This window comes from Chiloscyllium plagiosum, chromosome 3, assembly GCF_004010195.1.
Source record: "Chiloscyllium plagiosum isolate BGI_BamShark_2017 chromosome 3, ASM401019v2, whole genome shotgun sequence".
Classification (NCBI taxonomy): Eukaryota; Metazoa; Chordata; class Chondrichthyes; order Orectolobiformes; family Hemiscylliidae; genus Chiloscyllium; species Chiloscyllium plagiosum.
In genome coordinates this window covers 72,597,443-72,617,393 of record NC_057712.1, presented here as the reverse complement: position 1 = coordinate 72,617,393, position 19,951 = coordinate 72,597,443, and the positions used below count along the sequence as shown (strand labels likewise).

The window sequence follows — 19,951 nt, the reverse complement described above, 5'->3', positions numbered from 1 at the left end:
TCACACTTTGTTTGTACAAAAACAAATCATTTCTTCTCACACCAAAAACCGAAACGACAAAAAGGATAACAATTGTAAGTGAACATGTAGGTAAAGAAACTGAAATAATTAAACAAGGAAAACAGCATATTACTCAACCGGAGAGCGACTGCAGAAATCGGTTTCCAAATATGTCAATCATCAGATGCGGGAATCCAAAGTAGACAGGAACAAGGTTGGAAGAACACAGCAAGCCAGGCAGCATCAGGAGGTGGAGAAGTCAATGTTGTGTGTGTAACTCTTCTTCAATCCTGAAGAAGGGTTACACCCGAACATCGACTTCTCCACCTCCTGATGCTGCCTGGCTTGCTGTGTTCTTCCAGCTTCCTGCCAATCACCAATGCTAGCCTGCAAGAACAGAGAATTTTTTTTAAAAGGGAGGTGAATCAAATGTTGGCATTTTATGCAAGGGGAATGAAATATTAAAGTGTGCAAGCCTTACTGCAGCTGTCCAGTGCTTTGATGACACCACAACTGGAGCACTGGGTACTTATTAAAAAAAAATGTACGTATGTGACAACAATTCAGAAAATGTTCACGTGACTCATTCCTGCGAGGAAGGGATTATCTTTTGAGCAAAGGTTGAACAGGTTCAGCTTGTACCCATTGAGTTTTAAAAGAGTGAGGGATGATCTTATTGTGAAAATCATATAGGTTGCAATCAAAATAGAACCTAACAGTTTATTCATGCCTGACTGGCTGGACGAGTTTGTGTTTTTTCAATAAAAAAAGTTAATTTCAGTTCAGACAACATTGTTTATTGGTTTCTTGAGGCTTGACTAACCTGTGTGGTCAACGAATTGCTCTGACAATTTAAATGATGATGGTCCTAGGAGTTAAAATCAGATGCTGGATTTTGAAAATGTGTAGTACATCATGATTGTGACATCTTTCAAAAATAAAACTGGAAACACTCCGTGCTCTCTATGCATTTGTAAGCACTCTAACACCGTGGTCACGAGTTAAAGTGTTTTCACTGCAGTTGAATTTTAAGCAGATTACAGAAACACAATCTGTTTAAAAAAGCACAAATTCAAAAGTGAATCACAATAGAAGAACCACAATTTTTTAAAATTTGCACTGGATCTCAAATTTTATTATGACATTTATTTCTTCTACAAGTTTTTATTTAATACACCCTTCTGAACCCAGACAGCAGACAGAAACATATTCCTGTGGTCTAGGAAAGCTTGACTACAAAAATGAAAAGGAGACAGATAACTGCAATAATGCTGATATTATGAGATTTCTTTCTTCCTCCAAGGAAGAACTTCATTTCTCCCTAAATCAGACAGCACAAACCATCAAAATGGAGTCTGGAAAATCCAGAGAGGGTTCCCATGACCACAGATAGTTTGTTAGATGTGAATGTTTTCCTCAGAAAGATCACATGCCATTAGAAATGAGACCCGTTAGCATGTTGGCCCATGTAAAAGGCAACGGTGACCCTTTTAATTGAAGAAACAGAATGCCAACAAATTAAATATACTCTTAGGGTCAGTGCGATAATTTCAAAAGGTTAAAAAAAGGAGCATTAACATCAAACATTAATCACAAGCTGGCAGGCATAGCAATAGTGTCTCTTCGGGTCACACTTTTCATTTTCATCCCAGCCATGATACTTATTAGTGCTTACAGTAAACTACAAAGATGCAGGCTTTGCCGGGTAAACAACAGCAAGCTTAATGCATACAAATAGCAATTTGTAGTAAATTTGTAGTAAACAAGATACCTGTGCTATTTGTGAAAAGCTGTTGTTTGCTTCACCATCAAGAGAATTAAACTTGTCAGAGGAAGTAAGGGCTAGCACTTAAAGATCTATAGAGTATGACCAAATGGTGAAGAGAATAATCCGACTCTCAGGGCATATTAAAATGCCCCACTCCAGCAAATTCTGGGTCAATGTTCAAGATCTAAGCAATAAAAGCAAAAGTCCTCAAATATTTTAAGTTTGTTACAACGTTACGTAAAGTATATTGTATTACAATTGCAGTGAAAATGGAATATCAATGTTTAATTTTCATCATTTGACTTTATTATCAGAGACTTTAATGAAGTAAAAATTATATTTAAGATGGCTTTTGTGATCAGCTGTCATGTCCAAGCAATCCCTATGGAGTATATGAAACCAACAGCCTCAAATTACTACTTTATAAAAATTAACTGGAATTTGGCCTTGCACCAAGAAATTCCCATCTCTTGTTTTAGTCGTACTTGCATGATAACTGCACATATTGAGAGGTTAAAGGTCAGCTACAATTAAGTAGCTTGAAATGAAACAATGACACAGGCACACCTGAATCTGCAAAAGATCTGTAGATCAACTGCAGCTTTCAGGAAAAAGAGAGAAAGCACCATTAAATAATAACAAGCACCTGAGAAGCCCTTTTGCGCTCTCTCTCTCACACACACACACACACATTCTCAATTGCAGAACCAAGATAGTGAAAAAGACCATAAAGAATTGCCACTCACTGAGAATTCAACAGCTGCAAACTTTGCCACTGCTGAATAAATAGAATAACAGCTAAACAGTTGGAATTAGGTCTTTTTATCTCAGAGTACTCTTAAGATCTGTACTTGCCTTTACCTTCTCATCTGTACTATATATGCACACTTCAAACATTAGTTTGTTCTCTCTCCATGGTCTGACCCGCTGTGATTTCCAGCATTTTTTGTTTCAATACGCCTTGTTCTCCTTGCTACCCGTTGTTAGGTCATTGACAGTAATTGTGTTTGTTTTCACATTTTATTACTTTCTCCTGGTAGTAAGTAATAAAACTCCATTCTTATTCATTCGAATAAACCTCAGATTTGGTTCTTCTCCATTCTGATGTAACAAATTAAGATCAACTGAACTGCAATAGCTACACGCAGAAATAAAAACAGAAGAGTTCTGATTGACCAAGAAGGGGTTAATAAAAAGCTAGGGGCCATAACCCCTCGTTATGCAGCCATAACATTTGTCTCATTTTTCAGCATTCTTTGACTGTTCAAAAGTGACCAGTCCTACTTTTACAAAGGAGTTTTCAAATGATATTTCTGAAAACCAGAAAAAAGGTTGCTAATAGAGCAAATTGAAGACTTTTGTCTTATGGGCTAAGCAATAAAAAGTACGGTACTATAGACACGGACAATCTGAAATAGAAATAGTAAATGCAAAAAACAAATTGCATCTGCAGAAATATCTCACAAACCATTAATTTGCCTTAGTAATTCATTATGTAAAATAAGTCTTTAATCTCAAACTATTTGGAAAATGGGGTGAAGGGGGGAAAAGGAGACATCAAAAATGCAGCCTAGCTTTTGAAAATGGGATATTATGGGCATAACCAAACAGTGAAGAGCAACATTTGAAGATTATGCTACTTGCGCCACAGCAAAACAATTCAGATGCTAGAATGGTTTAAAATTGAAAAATAAAGAGAGTATTCAATAAATGGTCTGTATATAAAATTGATATGGCATGGAGACCAGATGAGATGCACCCGAAATACTGAAGGATGCAAGCTGAAATTGCAGAGACACATAGCATACTTTTTCAGTCTTTCTTAGATTTGGGGGTGGGGTCAGGTGGATGGAGAATTGCTAATGTTTAAAACCTTTTTTGAACTAGGCTTTGCAAAATAAGCCCCACGAAGTTCAGGATAATGTAAGAGTTAATTCGACGAATGCGGATTAATTAAGGAAAGCCAGCATGAAATTTCTGAGGGAAATCACAGCTAGCTAACGTGTTAGTGCTTTCTGAGGAGTTTAGAGAGAAGATTTTGATGTGGCATAAATGGAATTCCAAAAGGTGTTTGATACAGTGCCACACAAAAATAAAACTTGTGAGCAAAGTTAGAACTCATGGAATGGAAGAAACCTTAGCAACATGGATGCAAAATTGATTGAGCGACAGAAAATAATGAGCAATGCTACGGGAAGGCTTGTAATGGAGTTCCGTAGGGGTCAGTCTTGTGACCTTTGCTTTTCTTGATCTATATTAATAACCAATAAGAGTGTAGAGAGAATAATTTCAAGATGTGCCGATGATTTGAAACTTCAAAGCATGGTGAAGTATGAGGAGGATGGTGTGGAATTTCAGAAGGATGTAGGCATGTTGGTGGAATGAATGGAAAAGTGGCAGGTGAACTTCAAGGAAGAGAAATGTGAAATGCTTAATTTTGGTAGGAAAAACACAGAGAGGCAATTCAAAATAAAACGTATGATACATGCATGAATTATGAAAAAGGCGTGTGGAATAAATTTCTTGAGCAAGTAGTGGATATGGGTACAACATTTAAAAGACATTTGAATGAGTACATAAATAGGTAAGGTTTGGAGGGATAATGGCCCAGAGCTAGCAGGTGGGACTAGTTTAGTTTAGGATTATGGTCAACATGTACTGTTTGGACCGAAGGGTCTATTTCCATGCTGTATGGCTTTACGACTCTAAATTAGGAATATTTTCCTCAGAGAAAGATCTGACAATAAATGTAAATCACAACCTTTTAGGACAGAATCGATGAAGAGAAACTGTTTGGACTAGGGAAGGGATTGACAGCGAGATGCCATGGATTTAAACGAATTACGAAAAGCAGCAAAAGTGATTTGAGGAAAAGTCTTTTCACGCAACAAGTGATTAGAATCTGGAATGCACTGCCTGGAAGTGTGGTGAAGACAGGTGAACTTCAACTGTGATTTTCAACCTTGAGTTAGACATTTACCTTAAAAGGAAGAAAATGCAGTGTTATGGGAGAGTGCAGAGGAGTAACACGAGACGAGTTGTTCATTTGGACCATTGTTCCAGAAACAATGGGCCAAATAGCCGCCTTATGCTGTAGGAATTCTGTGAACTAGCAAAAGAATATCAGAGACAAACTTTCCCCATTCCTGAAGAAGGGCTTATGCCCGAAACGTCGATTCTCCTGTTCCCTGGATGCTGCCTGACCTGCTGCGCTTTTCCAGCAACACATTTCCAGTATCAGAGTAATTAGTTTGGTTAAGTCAAGTATGACAGCCTATTTCATTATACTAGTGTGCATGTTCACGATATTGTATTTTTAATGGAGAAATAACTTCCGTTGATTGAACCAAGTGAATTTGATCATAATTGGTACTCTGTAGCTTTAAACTGTTGAGGTATAAAGCAGCTTTTAATCATTCAAACCAATTCATGCATCAACAACTGGCAATTCTGTAGACTGTCAACTGTAGAAAAATATTTTACATGTTTATATGAACACAGAGACCTATAAATCTAGTTTAAACCACTGTGTTCCATTCTATACAAGCGAATTTATAGCAGGCTGAGCCAATTTCAACGTAAAGCACTCAAGGTTACAGAACTGATGACACTACCAAAGAGAAGTTTGTTTTTAATTTTCAAATGTTTAAACACTTTCATTGTCCAGCAGTATCACACTTGCCTCTGTGCTGAAAGGTTGTGAGTTCAGGTTCGATTTCAGAGATTTGACTGCAAACTCGAGGTCAGCTCTGCTGTGCAATTTTTAAGGGATGTGGCACTGCAAAAGATGCTATCTTCTGAATGAGGCAAGTCCAAGGTGATATGCATCCCCTCAGGAGAGTGTAAAAAAAATCCCATGGCACTATTTTAATGAAGAGTGGGAGAATCCGCTCTTATTCCTGTCTAATATTTAACCCACAACTTGTATTACTAAAACAGAGAGTATACTCTTTGCCTTCTGGCTGTTTTTGAAATCATAAGTCTTCAATTTTGCTGTTGTGCCCATTACTTGGCAATGATGATGAAACTTCAATATCTGGACAGCAGTTCAGGAATGAACTGGAGACAAATTCATCAACCTTCATCAGCTTTAACATTGTTAATTTGTTCAAGCAATTTTCTGAATTGCTTTTCCATATGTTTTATGGTCTTGCATGCCTCTATAAGCTCACTGTCAAATACCTTCATTCAAAAAACTTAAAACCACAGAAGGTTCCCATTTTGGGATTTTAGACTATGTCTGATGATAGTGTCATCTCTGTTAAAAGCACCAGAGAGTTTAAATTCACAGGATTATTTTCATATTTGTGTAGTGAAATCCTAACCTCAAAACAATCCAATGGGGAGATGGGCATTGGAGCAGTATAAAGTGCAGTTGTGTTGGGATCAGATAACACCTTGATGTGGTTTAATCTGGGAAATTTAAGTTTCCTTGGAGCAATTTCAATGCATCTGGAAACTCCTAGAAAGTTGTTACCTCTGAGCGAGAGTTGGAGATTTCAAAGGGTTTCAACTCCCTTAAACTTAAACGTTAGCCGTGAAAAGTTACAGGATTATAATCTGCTCCAACTCCTGGTCAAGTGTTAAACTGTTAAAACTCACAATTAACCCCTCCCTGAAACGATACACACCACCCCCCCCACCCCCCCCCGACCAAATAGCACCCCCCACACTCAATACAACTCTACAAGACCCAACAAACCTACACCCCTCCCAGATGCCTTGATCCACCCCAAGCAATCAATCATTCACATATCTGCCCCCTACCCACCCGGCACCCTAGCCACTCACTTTGGACCCACTTCTCATTCTACCCCATTACACATTAATGTGCTAGAGTTTAGAAAAGTAACAAGTGATTTGATTGAAACAAAATTCTGAAGAGATTTGATAAGGTGGATGTGTCCAGAATGCTTCTCCTTATGGGAAGCATCTAGAACTAAGGGTCACTAAAATTCAGGGTCATCCATTTAAAACAGATTAAAATGAAGTACTTTTCTCTCAGAGGATTTACTGTCTTTAGTACTCTTTTGCTGAAAAGGTGGTGATAGCAAGGTCCTCGAGTACGCTTATAGCAAAGATGGACAGATTGTTTTTTTTTAGATTAGATTAGATTACTTACAGTGTGGAAACAGGCCCTTCGGCCCAACAAGTCCACACCGCCCCGCCGAAGCGCAACCCACCCATACCCCTACATTTACCCCTTACCTAACACTACGGGCAATTTAGCTTGGCCAATTCACCTGACCTGCACATCTTTGGACTGTGGGAGGAAACCGGAGCACCCGGAGGAAACCCACACAGACACGGGGAGAACGTGCAAACTCCACACAGTCAGTCGCCTGAGGCGGGAATTGAACCCGGATCTCTGGCACTGTGAGGCAACAGTGCTAACCACTGTGCCACTGTGCCGCTCTTGTTTTACAAGAGAGTGGAAAGTTATCAGTGACAGGTGGGAATGCAGATTTGGGATACAATCAGTTCCACCATCATCTTATTGAACGGTGAATGAGGCTACAAGGAATGTCTGGCCTACATCTTCTTCTAATTTATGTACTTTACATGCTTCTTTTCTCAAATGCTTTCAAATTGGGTATTGGACATTTAAAGAGGAGAAAGTGAGGTCTGCAGATGCTGGAGATCAAAGTTGAAACTTTATTGCTGGAACAGCACAGCAGGTCAGGCAGCATCCAGGGAACAGGAGATTCGACGTTTCGGGCACAGGCCCTTCTTCAGGAAGAAGGGCCTATGCCCGAAATGTCGAATCTCCTGTTCCCTGGATGCTGCCTGACCTGCTGTGCTGTTCCAGCAATAAAGTTTCAACTATTGGACATTTAAACCCCCACAGCACACAACACTTGCTTTGAAAAAGTAGGCATGGCTTCCAGGTTGATGCCCTCCGGTACACAGACAGTCAGGCATTCCTGGACTGGTCTCTCAAAGATAAAGTTGCCATTGTCCTACTGGACCATAGGACTGTGCTTCCATATGTACGAATGAGAAGGATTGAACAAGCAATCGAGCGATAGAGATCGAGCAATAGAGAAATAGAGAGATAGATACTTGAAATTTAACTGAACGGCTGGGTTTCTGCGTCCTTGGGAGGTGTGGCAGCCAAATCCAGAGAGTATTAAGTAAAATGCTAAAGGACTGCAGATGCTGGAAATCAGACATCAAAACAGAAATTGCTGAAAAGCTCAGCAGGTCTGGCAGCTTCTGTGGACAGATATCAGAGTCAACGATTCAGGTCCACTGACCTCTCCTCAGAACTGGTCAGCATTGTCGGACCCAAGAGGTTAGTACCTTTCCACTTACTTGCCGAATCCATGCACCAGGTCTTGGTAACATTCCACAATCAGGTACCACAGGTCTCTCGAAATCTCCCTAAGCCTCAACGTTTCTTGGAAAGCCTCTAAGCCTTGTTCAAACTCCTCATTGTGCAAAGAAACTTCAAGTTCTTGGCTCCCTTCACTTCACAAGCTCCCATTACCATCCAGGACAAAGTGAGGGCAGCAGATGCTGGAGATCAGAGTCAAAAAGTATGGCACTGGAAAAATCACAGCAGGTCAGGCAGCATCCGAAGAGCAGGAGACCCTATGTTTCGGGCATAGACCCTGATGCAGGGCTTATGCCCGAAACATTGATTCGTCTACTCTTTGGATTCTGCCTGACCTGCTGTGATTTTTCCAGTGCCACACTTTTTGACTCTGATCTCCAGCATCTGCTGCCCTCATTTTGTCCTGGATGGTAATGGGAGCTAGTGAAGTGAAGGGAGCCAAGAACTTGAAGTTTTTTTGCACAATGAGGAGTTTGAACAAGGCTTAGAGGCTTTTCCGTCCACTACCATCCAGTTCGTGGTGCCTGAACCAGTATCTTGGAGACAACACAAAAAAAGCTCGACAATCCATCAATCATTCACCATTTGCTGGTGCATGAACTCTATTCAACTCAAAGACATAACTGGAAAACACAAATACTTTCTCAAGACCATAAGAAATGCTATAGTTACAACCCTGAGTTACTACACCAGATAATAAATAGGGCAGTGCAATCTATCTCCACAAAACTATAACTTAGAGAGTGATTAATACCAGTAAACCAATAATATATTTATGCCAAGATTCTACTGTCTTATCACAACCCAGACTCTAATCATTTGAAAATTGGCAGAACTAAATTCAACATGCATTTTTGAGTCAAACAAATAGATTTTAGCATGGAACTCAATCAAATACCTTTTAGAAGTCGAGGTACAGCATAATGTGTTAGTACTTGTTGTGGTTCTGTTCGCCGAGCTGGGAATTTGCGTTGCAGACGTTTCGTCCCCTGTCTAGTCTTTGTTTTCAAATCAGAAAATCATTTCTTCAATTAAATTGATCAATAGCATCTGTTTATTAGGGAGATGTTGGTCTCTGGTGTCGAAGCTGCAAATCCAGGGGATTAAACAGTGAACTAAAGTCACCTGGTCATCATGTCAGGAACTACCATTTGGTAGGAAAACAGGAGATTGCACATCAATTAGGTGAGATAATGTGGATGCTAATACATGTAAAAAGGCCTTTCACTGCTGAACTGGCAAGAATCTCGTCTTGCTGTCCACCAGGTGTTTGGAAAATGGGATGTTGTGCTCTTGCCTTTTGGAATCTCCTTACTGCTGATCTCATTGCCCACATAAATCATTGGCTGGGAAGATTCTGCCCTGTGTGTCTCACTGCAATGGTAATTATTCTAGTTCCTAGAATCAGAGTCAGACCCTCAAACTGTTAAGGTATTCTAGATAAGAATGAGTTGATAATGATGCCATAAAGCTGTGTTAGTGCTCGAAGGTTACTCATGGTCATCTTAATGGCCATTCCCACTTTCCTGCCCTGCTGGCATCCCTAGGCTGTTTGGGTGCTTTCTGAGGATACTAGTTGCTGCTCATCGCATTGAGTTATAGAGATGTACAGCACGGAAACAGACACTCCGGTCCAACTCATCCATGCCGACCAGATATCCTAAGCTAATCTGGTCCCGTTTGACAGGACTTGGCCCATATCCTTCTAAACCCTTCCTATTTGTGTATGTATCCAGATGTTGATTGTATAAGCCTCCACCATTTCCTCTGGCAGCTCTTTCCGTACACGCATCACCTTTTGTATGAATAAGTTGCCCCTGAGGTCCCTTTAAATCTTTCTCCTCTCATCCTAAACTTATGCCCTCTAATTCTGGACTCCCCCAACCCAGGGGAAAGACCTTGTCTATTTATCCTATACATGCCCCTCATGATTTTATAAATCTCTATAAAGGTCACCCTTCAGCCTCCGATGCTCTAGTGAAAACAGCCCTAGCCTATCCACCATCTCCCTATCGATCAAACCTTCCAACCACAGCAACATACTTGTAAATCTTTTCTGAACCCTTTCAATTTTCACAACATCTAATGGAGAGAGACCAGAATTGCACACAATATTCCAACAGTGGCCTAACCAATGCCCTGTGTAACCACAACATAGTCATAGTTTCATACAGCATGGAAACAGACCCTTCAGTCCATCCTGTACTCAATACTCTGAGTAATAAAAGAAAGCATACTAAATGTCTTCTTCACTATCCGATCTACCTGTGACTCCACTTTCAAGGAGCTATGAACCTGCACTCCAAGGTCTCTTTGCTCAGCAACACTCCCCTACAATTAAGCCCTGCTCTGATTTGCCTTTCCAAAATGCAGCACCTCACATTTATCTAAATTAAACTCCATCTGCCACTCGTCAGCCCATTGGCCCATCTGATCAAGATCCCATTGTACTCTGAGGTAACCTCCTTGACTTTCCACCGCACCTTTAATTTTGGTGTCAGCTGCAAACGTACTAACTATACTGCCTATATTGACATCCAAATCATTCATATAAATGACAAAAAGCAGTGGAGACAGGACTGATTCTTGATGGGGGTGTTCGCATTAAATACAATCTAAATAAAATGCTGACATGCCAACATTAATGAAAAGATAATGTTCAGCATAATTTGTATCTTGCTCAAAGTCTAGTAGATACTTATTCTTTTATCACTTTAATGTCCAAATTGCCTTTACCCTCTATCATTCAAGTCATTCTTATGTTGCATAACCTGAAAGAAAACAAAGGCAAATGCTCTCTTCTGCAATATGTGAGCTCCTGTTAGTCATGAATAAAGTGTGTCTGATAAGAATGAAGATGGCTCATAAAAGTTTACGGTCCTGAAGAAGGGCTTATGCCCGAAACGTCGATTCTCCTGTTCCCTGGATGCTGCCTGACCTGCTGCGCTTTTCCAGCAACACATTTCCAGCTCTGATCTCCAGCATCTGCAGACCTCACTTTCTCCTCATAAAAGTTTACAGTTGGTTAGTGAAAGCATACCATGAAATTATTCAAGGTGGCACTTGTCATTGAAATACATGCTGAAATTTAGTTTGTGCAGCTGGCAGAGCACATATCAGTTCACAAATTTTCCAAATAAGGCTACTTATGAAGCTTATATGTAGCAGCAATTTATGATAACCTTCAATTCTAAAATCATGCAGTGCATATTCTTCCATAATGAATAATTCAGTAATTCAAAACTGGCTGTAGAAAAGAAAATCATCATGATGGAAAATAAACCCAATATCCAAAACTCATAATTACTTGGATAATAAACCTTGCTGGAACACAACGCTTACATTTCTATGCAGCAATTAGAGACAATATAGAGCCATACATCATGAAAAACAGATCCTTCGGCCCAATGCGTCCATGCCAACCAGGTTTCCTAAACAAAACCAGTCCCATTTGCCTACATTGGGCCCATATCCCTTTAAACTCTTCTCATTCATGTACCTGCCCAAATGGTATTTTGGATGTTGCAACTGAACCTGCCTCCACCACTTCCTCTGGCAGGTCATTCCATATAGGTACCACTCTCTGTGAAAAAAGAACAGCCCCTTAAGGTCCCTTTCAAGTCTTTTTCCTCTCACCTTAAATCTATGGCTTCTAGTTTTAAGAGTCAACATTGTCTGGAGGTCTGGAGTCACTTGTAGGCCAGACCAGGTAAAGACAGCAGATATTCTTACCTCGAGGGCATGTGTGAATCAGAATTTGTTTTTAACATGTGAATGATATATTTATTTATGCACTGATAAATTAATTAAAAAATATAGATTGGTTAACAATTTTTTTGTTCCTATTTTGTTAGGCTTTCTTGCCCATATTCTCTTAGTCTGATTGAATTATCGTGCAAAATACTGTCTCTGTTTTGCTATTGCCTTTGGGAACTGAAGCGACGATTACAAGTGTTTATGATATTGCTATTTCATGGTTTTCAATTCCTGAATTTACTGAATATACAACCTAAAATATACTATCCTGCATAAAATACTTTAGGTATACTGACCAATTTTAGATAAAAAAAAAAGCTTCATCGGTCAGAAACATATCAATAAAGTTTTTGAAACATTTCCATGATTTCCCAAAAATGCTCACAGCAGAAACGTTTGTGCAGCGAAATCTCACATTCAGATAAAAATGAGTCTATAATGTTTACTCTACAATTTATTAGTGGCTCACTTGTAATGGTCACTACAGTTTCCAAAAGCAATACTAGAACATAGACAGCATTTTACACAATAATTCAATAAGATGAAAAGAATGTGGGCAAGAAACCCTAATAAAACAGTAACAAAACAAATTGTTAACCAATCTGCATGGGTTTTTAAAATTAATTTATCCATGTATAAACAAATATATCCTTCAAATTTGAACATGTAATTTTTAAACGTTTCATGAATCTCAATTGAAAAAACCAAAAGACTTTCTGCCAACAATGCATACAATCAAATTCAATTAATTCCTTCATTTATCGTCTAATTCTACACATTCTCTTTCTGACAATTCTAATCTACATTCATCTACAGGCCTTCAGATCACATGACTTCAATGCAACCAATTTGCATTTAACTTTAAGTATTATTACTAAATGCTGATCTTTATGGGCTTTTAGTGGTCAGAAAGTTTAGTTTCTTTTGATTCTTCAAAACCACTTAATCTTGTTTACAATAATGCATCATCCCCTGACCCTGTAAATTGTCTTCTCCCAAGCCCACAGAACTTCATGCTTGAATCCATCTGATCAGGTTTCAATATGGCTACATTATCAAAATGGATCTCAGTAAAAGGAGAAAACAACATGCATTATAATTGTGACAAAGGCGAACAATTGCTCCTGGTCTCAACTGTTTGCAACTTTGACGTGGTTGACCTCGTCATCCTCCTCCAATACCATGCTACAGTTTTTCAGCTGAGTAGGAATATTCTCACATGGCTCTTATCCAATTCATGGCTTCGCTTCCTATTGTTCACTATTACCTCCAATGCCCTCAAAAGATCTGTCCTTAAGCCTTCTCAACTGCAGCTGCCACTTGGTGATAATAACCTGAGGTCATCAAAACAATGATGTCTATTTCCACATTACTCATACAGTCATAGAGTCATAGAGATGTACAGCATGGAACCAGACCCTTCGGTCCAACTCATCCATGCCAAGCAGATATCCCAACCCAATCTAGTCCCATCTGCCCGCAACCATCCCATATCCCTCCAAACCCTTCCTATTCATACACCCATCCAAATGCCTCTTAAATGTTGCAATTGTACCAGCCCATTCCATGCCCTCTAGTTGGGACTCCCTGACCCCAGGGAAAAGACTTTGCCTATTTACCCTATCCATGCCCCTCATAATTTTGAGTGTATAAGTCCTGCTAAGATTTGCTTTCCCAAAATGCAGCACCTCGCATTTATCTAAATTAAACTCCATCTGCCACTTCTCAGCCCATTAGCCCATCTGATCAAGATCCCATTCTAATCTGAGGTAACCTTCTTCACTGTCCACTACACCTCCAATTTTGGTGTCATCAGCAAACTTATGAAATATACCTTTTATGCTCACACCCAAATCGTTTATGTAAATGATGAAAAGTAGTGGACCCAGTACCGATCCTTGTGGCACTCCACTGGCCACAGGCCTCCAGTCTGAAAAACAACCCTCCACCACCACCCTCTGTCTTCTACCTTTGAGCCAGTTCTGTATCCAAATGGATAGTTCTCCTTGTATTCCCTGACATCTAACCTTGCTCACCAGTCTCCCATGTGAATCTTGTCAAATGCCTTACTGAAGTCCACATAGATCACATCTACTGCTCTGCTCTCATCAATCCTCTTTGTTACTTCTTCAAAAAACTCAGTCAAGTTTGTGATACATGATTTCCCATGCATAAAGCCATGTTGACTATCCCTAATCAGTCCTTGCTTTTCCAAATATGTATATCCTATCCCTCAGGATTCCCTCCAACAACTTGCCCACCACCAACATCAGGCTCACTGATCTATAGTTCCCTGCTTTGTCCTTACCATCGTTAGCCAATCTCCAGTCTTCCGGCACCTCACCTGTGATTATCAATGATACAAATATCTCAGCAAGAGGCCCAGCAATCACTTCTCCAGGTTCCCACAGAGTTCAAAGGTACACCTGATCAGGTCCTGGGGATTTATTCACTTTTATGCATTTCAAACATCCAGCACTTCCTCCTCTGTAATATGGCCATTTTTAAAGATGTCATCATCTGTTTCTCTACATTCTATATCTTCCATGTCCTTCTCCACAGTAAATACTAATGGAAAATATCCGATTAGTATCTGCCCCATCTCCTGCAGCTCCACACAAAACCGCCCTGTTGATCTTTGAGGCTCCCTATTCCTGAAGAAGGGCCTGTGCCCGAAACGTCGAATCTCCTATTCATTTAGTATCTCCCCCATTTTCTGTGGCTCCACACAAAGGTTGCCTTGCTGATCTTTGAGGGGCCCAAGTCTCTCCCTAGTTACCTTTCTGTCCTTAATGTATTTGTAAAACCCCTTTAGATTCTCCTTAATTCTATTTGCCAAAGCTCTCTCATGTCCCCGTTTTGCCCTCCTCATTTCCCTCTTAAGTATACTCCTACTGCCTTTATACTCTTCTAAGGATTCACTTGATCTATCCAGTCTATACTTGACATATGCTTCCTTCTTTTTCTTAACCAAGCCCTCAGTTTCTTTAGTCATCCAGCATTCCCTATACCTACTAGTTTTTCCTTTCACCCGAACATGAATATACTTTTGCTGGAAACTTGTTAGCTCACTTCTGAAGGCTTCCCATTTTCCAGCCATCCCTTTACTCTCCATCTAAACCTTTAACATTATGGCAGTCCCAGTCGATGTTTGGAAAGTTAAAATCCCCTACCATAACTACCCTATTATTCTTACAGATAGCTGAGATCTCCTTACAAGTTTGTTTCTCAATTTCCCTCTGACTATTAGGGGGGTTATAATACAATCCCAATAAGGTGATTATCCCTTTCTTATTTCTCAGTTCCACTCAAATAACTTCCCAGGATGTATTTCCAGGAATATCCTCCCTCAGCACAGCTGTAATACTATCCCTTATCAAAAATGCCACTCCCCCTCCTCTCTTGCCTCCCTTTCTATCCTTACTGTAGAATTTGTATCCTGGAACATTAAGCTGCAGTGTAATGCAGTTAAACTTATTAGTCCTACCTTGTCCCTGCCTGAAGTGAATAGAAGTGTTTGACTCACTCCTGTTCTCAGCTGTACCAGTCTCAAGCAGCTGTACCAGTCTCCTCCCAAGCAGCTCTAGCAAATTTCCCTGCCAGTATATTAGTCCCCTTCCGATTTAGGTGCAATCCGTCCTTCTTGTACAGGTCACTTCTCCCCCAAAAGAGATTCCAATGATCCAAAAGTGTGAATCCTTCTCCCATACACCAGCTCCTCAGCCATGCATTCAGCTGCTCTATCCTCCTATTCCTGCCCTCACTAGCTCGTAGCACTGGGAGTAATCTGGATATTACTACCCTTGAGGACCTCCTCTTAAATTCCTGCCTAAGTCTCTGTCATCTCCCTTCAGAGTCTCAACCTTTTCCCCTCCAATGTCGTTGTTTCCAATGTGGACAATGACCTCCTACTGGCCCCTCTCCCCCATGAGAACATTCTGCACCCTCTCTGAGACATCCTTGATCCTGGCACCTGGAAAACAATACACCATTCTGCTTTTTCTCTACTGGCCACAGAAACGTCTGTCTGTACCTCGGACTACAGAATCCCCTAACACAATTGGTCTCTTGGAAGCTGACGTACCCCTCATTGCATTAGAGCCAGTCTCAATACCAGAGACTTGGCTGTTCTTGCTACGTTCGCCTGAGAATCCATCACCCCCTACATTTTCCAAAACAGCATACCTGTTTGAAATGGGTATATCCACAAAAGACTCCTGCCCTAGGTGCCGACCTCTCTCACCATTCCTGGAATTAACCCATCCATGTGACTGTATCCTTAGACTTTCCCCCCTTCCTATAACTGCCACCCATCACATACTGTTGCAAATTCCTCATCGCTTCTATCTGTCTATCCAGCCGATCCACTCGATCTGATAAGATTTGCATCCAACAGCATTTATGGCAGATATAATCCGCAGTAACCCTTAAACTCTCTTTAAACTCCCACATCTGACAAGAAGTGCATATCACTGCAAAGGCCATTTTTGCTCCTTCACAATCTACAGACCCAGAAAATAACACTGTCTTATTCCTCTACAAATACTGCCCCAGGTTAAATCAATAGGTATGGCTTATATTTGAAGTTTTATCAAGAGACCTGTCTCCAAAAACATATCATATAGAATCCACTATACTCACTACTGCAGCCTTTCTCTTGGACAGACTTAAAACAACAAATAACTTATCTGATTCTGTGCTGTGAACTTCGCCCAACAGTTCCTCCAAGATTAGTTGTGAATTTCACTGTTTGTTAATTTTCCCAGATGCACTCCGATGTCCAGCAATACACAAATTCAAACAGCAAAGGTGGTAACTGTGCAGGTTTTCTCTCTCCTGCACTGTACTCCTTTGCTTACTGGTGTACACTGGCTCCCAGTTACACAATGCCTCAATTTCAAAACTTTTATTGTTTCCAAATCCCTCACTTTCTGCTCAGAGATCTCTGAAATTTCCTCCTGCCTCACAACCCTTCAATACTTGCACTCCTCCAATTCTGACCTCTTAAGCATCACTTATTTTGACCACACTATTGATGGCATACATTTAGCTGCCTAGTTCCGAAGTTTCAGATTTTCCTCCCTAAACCTCCCCACATCTCTTCCTTTCCTTAAAACACTGACCATACCTTAATATACCGGCCAAAGATGTGATTTAGCGTCTAATATTGTGTTTTTATGCTCAATGAAGGATGCCTTAGAATGTTTTATTATGTAAAAGGTGCTATACAAATGATTGTTTTTTTTCCAAATAGATGACAATGTAAGGGAAGTGGGACAATTTTTAAAAAATTACTAAGGCCAAAAAATTTCAACAAATTTCCCATGCATGCAAAACCATGAATGCATATCCACCAAAGCCTCATTATTCAATATTATTCTCACCCCATCCAGAGGATGAAAGGTGTTGAAAGTCCCTGGCTCAAAGAAAATGGGATCTAGAGTTCAGATTAGAAAGTAAAATCAGAAAATGCTAGCAGCAGGACATCCATTTTGGGAAAATAACCAAGGCTAGATTTGCTTTGACTGTTGCTTGATTTTGAATAAGAGCAACACGAATGATTGAGTGATTGTGCGAGAAGAAAAAGAGTGGTCTGGTGCAATCATGTTAAGCATAAGAATGGAAAGATGATTTACTGCAAGATGTTGTAATCTGCACAAATGACAAAGTTGTACGCATATCATTTTCTCGGAGTGCATAGCTATCGATTTTCTCCCCACCAGTCATGATAATAGGCTCAAATTTACATATTCACTGTTTCTGATCTGATCCACATCTATGTATTTATAGGAACGAGCAGACACATCTGCAGTAAAATTAGGATAATTAACCACCCACGTTCAGATGTTATCCCTTCCCTCCCATTCTGCACATGTCCCGTCAATCCCATTCCACCCAGTTCAAGCCATCGCTGTCCCATGCCAATCCATCCTAGCATATCATCCTTATCCCATCACATTGCCAATAGTGACCTAAATCATGCAGTCAAAATGTCATAATCTCATCTAATTACACCCATATTTAACTACCATCCTCTGGCATTCTTTCCCTGCAACCTTTCTCATGTTACCTTTCCTTTGCCCAGTATTCCATACTCCCCATTCAATCTCAAATTCATATTTTCCATTATCCCTTCAGCACCATTTACCACAATTGGAACCCCATCCTTTTTGCTGCTGATTTCCCCATCCTCCAAAATTTCGGATTCTAGTTACTCTGGTAGGCTAGTAGGCTGCTACCCAGGAATGTTCCTCAACTATTAAGCTGGGTCTGTGATATCCCATTTACAACCTCAGCCAGCCTGCATGTTGCATCCTCTTCCCAATACTTTTGACCATCTTCTCCCAGGGCATTAAGTCCTGCTGACTGGTCCACTCCTCGATCTCCAGCCACATTTGCCATGGCTTATCTTGCTTGAATTGGGAAAAAAAACTATTCTAGTGCCATAAACTAAGCATCGAGAATCCATGAAAACAGCATTGATGATCACCAACCGTTTCTGGTAGAATAAAGTTCAGTCTCCACACATAGCATAGCTATCATCATCTTGTACAGCACTAAATGGGACATATTGAACAGATCTGACAAGTCAAATCTAGACATCCAAGAGATATAATCCCATAACCTACTGTAGACAATCAGGGTTGGAAATAGGGTTTTTGACCTTAACTGAAACATCCAGGCTAAGACACAAGGGTGTCATAGAAAAGAGAAAAGGTATAGTTAAAACAAAGGCCTGACAGACTTAAAGGTTGGGAAAAGGAGCAGGAACATGATGAAATAGTAACACAAATGAAAAGAGCTGCCAGAGCCTTCAAAACACTTTCTCAATTTGATTCACTGGGAAATAAGACTCTCAGCTCTCAGGGCTCCTTTCCTGTCACTCCAGACTCTCAAAATCCAATCAAAAGCAAGAGGGAAAAAGAAAAACTCAAATAACACAAGAAAACAATCATGGAACTAAAACAGGCCATTTAATAAAGAAACGTGGACATGGCAGGGATAGACATGGCAGAAACTATATCTTCAGCATTACTAAGATCAACGAGGCAACAATCAATGCATCTACACAAACACATTTTACCAAACATGCATTACCAAAGTGTTGATTAACTCATTTCCTTGCAGCTGTACTCTGAATAATTTATGGCTGTATCTCTTGAACACTGTTGCCAAGTACTCCATTTCTTGTAAAGTAGCACTTCCGGGAAATAAAAATAAAACACTAGTAAACTGAAGATGTGCAGTAATAAAATAAACACACAGTTTGATAGTTAAGACATTTAAAAACATTAATATGCATTATATTTAAATAAATAAAGCAAAACTGCTTGAGGAAGATGGACAAGTGCCATAAATAGTAGTGAAAATCAACATTATCTTTATTTTCTCTTGTGCTTGTAAAACATGTAAAGGCATAAGTAGGACCATAAAACCTCAGAGCAGAGTAGGCTATTCGGCCCACTGAATCTGCTCTGCCATTTAATGAGATCACAACTGATCTGATCATCCTCAATTCCAATGTCGTGCCTTTGGCTGATATCCCTGGATTCCCTTACTGATTAAAAGTCTGTTTATGTCAGCTTTAAATATACTAAGAACCCAACCTTGACAGCACTGCGTGATAAACAATTCCACTGATTCATTACTCTCGGACAAGACATTTTTGCACATCTGTCTTAAATTGATGACTCCTTATATGGAGATAGTCCCCTCTCAAAAACTCTCAGCATTTATCCTGTCAAGCCCCTCCCTCCAAGAATGTAATATATTGGAATGATGTCTCCTCACATTCCTCTAAACTCTAAAGGATCCAGGCCAAGCTACCCAATCTCTCCTCCTAAGAAAGTTCCTCCGTACTGGGGATCAGCCCAGGGAGGTTTGTCCGGACTGTCTATCTTTCCTTAGATAAGGAGACGAAAACTATTCACAGTATTCTAGCTGTGGGCTGACGACAGCCTTGTATAGTTTTAATAGGTTTTTACATTCCAAGCTCTTAGAAATAAAGGCCATCAGTCCATTTGCCTTCCACTGAACTTGACGCTAGCTTTTTGAGATTCATGCCTGAGGACCCCCCCCCCCAAATCCCT

The 19,951-nt window shown here is 40.1% G+C and overlaps 1 protein-coding gene across 1 annotated transcript in view; it reads right to left on the bottom strand.

Moving 5' to 3' along the window:
* The window catches only part of man1a1 (mannosidase, alpha, class 1A, member 1), a 460,574-nt gene that overhangs the window by 219,385 nt on the left and 221,238 nt on the right, over positions 1-19,951 (bottom strand). The gene's annotated exons all lie outside the window — the stretch shown is intronic.